This window comes from Triticum dicoccoides, chromosome 6B (genome assembly GCF_002162155.2).
Source record: "Triticum dicoccoides isolate Atlit2015 ecotype Zavitan chromosome 6B, WEW_v2.0, whole genome shotgun sequence".
In the NCBI taxonomy this organism is placed as follows: Eukaryota; Viridiplantae; Streptophyta; class Magnoliopsida; order Poales; family Poaceae; genus Triticum; species Triticum dicoccoides.
The window spans coordinates 86,593,500-86,596,111 of record NC_041391.1 but is presented as its reverse complement, the minus strand read 5'-3'; the positions used below and the strand labels follow the sequence as shown (position 1 = coordinate 86,596,111).

The following is a 2,612-nucleotide window of genomic DNA, read 5'->3' as shown; positions in this document are numbered from 1 at the left end:
TCTCCCGACGACCCGCCACCGCCGACCCCGACCACGGCCTCCACTCCACCGCCAGCGCCACCTCCCCTTCCTGGCCGGAGATCCACTCGAGCTCCACCCTCCTCTCGATTAATCTCCAAATCCCGCCGTCGGCAACCCCCACCGGTGAAACCCCATCACCACCGGCGACCTCCCTCCCTTCCTCTTCAGATTGACGGATGGGTGGGGACGGGGAGGGGCGGATCTGCACCCGCACCCACCGGAGCGTCTTGCTACGGTGGCCCTCGCCGCTGATGAACTCCACGACGCCCATCTCCGGCCATGGCGACCGCGGATCTCCGACCCCCTTTTCTTGGTTGGTTGGGTGGGTGGGCATGAATCCCTCCCATGTCTTCTGTGCCTCCCTTTGATTTCTCCTTGGTTTGTTTTATGTCCGATTTGTAGAGGCTGTCGCTGCTGCTAACGGTGGTGGAGACGGTGGTCGCCGACGCGGTGCTGTCGCTGCCCAACGTCTGGCGGCGGGCGACGAACTGCCCGATGCGGTGCGTGCGTGCAAGAAGTGTTCGAGAGCCAGTACGTCGTCTTCACCGTCGGCACCTTCATCGCCTCCTTCCTCACGGCTTGGGCCGGTATGCCCCTTTCTCCATCCCCTGCTCTGCTTCCCCCCGCACTTTGTATGTCGTCGTCGGGTTCAGAGTGTGTCGCTGACACGTCCGATTGACTGCCTTTTGTTTTCAAAAATCGTCGATGTATCTGAAGGGAGAGGGACAGGGAGTGATGCATTTGTGCAACTGCTTGCTGCTGAACCCTAATTAGTTTGTTTGGCTTATGTATAAGACCATAGGGCACACCTCAATTGAACACTAGAGCTGTTTTGTTTCAGAATGCCCCATGGGTGTTGATGACTGAATGCAAGTGCACCAAGTTAATACAATCTAATTGATTAATTTATCTCCCAAGTCGCTGCACACTAATACAATTTAAATTTTTGTGTTCTCTTCAGTAGCTTGGCCTGCCCAATTTTTTCCTTGTAGCTCTGCCACTGCTTGTAATGACACCGCAACTGTAGTATCATGGGACGAAACATGCGTTGTTGGTCTATGAATTGTTAGCATGGATTATAACTACTGATGTGAGCACTTATATCCATATTCACGTCTAATCATCCTTTTCTCCTCCAGCCAGCTTCTCAAGTGGAAGATGATCCTGCTGCCATCAAGTTTCGGTTTCTTGTCAGTTGTTAGCTTGAATTAATACATGTACTTTTGGTTATGCAAATGTAGGTTCTGTTGTTAGATCTTGTAGTTAGTTGTAGATGGAGTTTCTGCTTGTTTGAAATCCCAAGGACTGCCTGGTAGTAGTGTATCATAAGTAAGCTTTTAAAAGTATGGTTGATCGACTGGACGATATTCCATGTCTACTTTTCGTACAGTTCCACCCCTGATTTTAACATTGGCCGAACCTCTAAAATGCGAATATATGTTTGCTCTGTTTCGTGCTGGCAACTCCACAGCAGCTACGGAGCAACGGACGATGGCTACATGTAATGTAAAGAAGATATGATTTTGTACTGTAAAAAATACGACGTCTGCCTAGTTAAAAAGGTGTTCACCAAAATCCTACAGATAATCTCGGCAGTTGTGGCAGAGAAGCATATAGTAGTACATGTTTTCCAGAGTTGTCCGTAACTGAACCTGTCAGACTAAATAGATCATATTTAGTGTTTCTTGTGTGTGTTTTCTACATACACACACATCGTCCTTCCTTTTAAATCTCCTCTGCTGCTTACTGACATAGTAGTACACACATGCAGTAGTTTAGTAGTAGCGTGTAGGGACTCTGGAGAAAAGTTTATGTACTTAAACATTATGCTTAAAAATAAAAAGTTGTAGTTCCCTTGTAGTAGTATGTTTATGTAATGCCCGGATAATAAAGCTACAGTAATTCCCTGCTAATGAGGCCACGTTACCACTATTACTATTGCTAATCTTGTTTAGATTTAAAACGGTTCAAATTCAAATTTAAAACAAAGTCAAAAATAAAAGTTTTCAAGTGTCAAAACAAAAATGTTCAAATTGTGCCAAATAATTTAAAAGTATTATTGATGAAGAAACCAAAATTTCATCAAATATTTACGTGCTTAAAAATCATTAAAGCAGTGGCATTTATAATTAATTAGGTGCCTTTATAATTTCTAAAAATATCAAATTAATTTAATGGATTACCAAACTTTTCGTGGAAGAGGTATAAATAGTAATACTACTATAGAAACTACTTTTGTATTTTAACTAAACTATAGTATTGTGGAAATTTAAATAAAACTAGAAAAAGAAATAAATAAAAGGAAAAACAAACACAAAAAAGGGGCACACCCCTTGCCCCCACTGGGCCTTGCCCAACAGGTTAGCCCACCTCGCCTTGACTCGCTTGTTCCCCTGTTCATGGGTGGGCATGGCTGCGCCGATGCCCGCCATGGCACCGGCCATCGCCGTGGTGGCCATCCACCCGCGCTGCCCTACCTATATTAGCCGGCGACCCCTCCTCCCCGGCAAAAACCCTAACTACTTTTCCCCCTCCTCTCCATCGCTCTATCTCTCTCTCTCTCTCAAGCTCGCCCGAGAGCCTCTGCCGCC

At 45.9% G+C, this 2,612-nt stretch overlaps 1 long non-coding RNA gene across 1 annotated transcript; it reads left to right on the top strand.

Annotated features, from left to right (window-relative positions):
• The first annotated feature begins 6 nt into the window (after positions 1-6).
• On the top strand, positions 7-1,409 carry LOC119321864. The gene is made up of 3 exons (XR_005155256.1): positions 7-334; positions 424-608; positions 1,161-1,409. It is a non-coding gene; the product is annotated as an uncharacterized LOC119321864 (long non-coding RNA).
• The last annotated feature ends 1,203 nt before the right edge of the window (positions 1,410-2,612 follow it).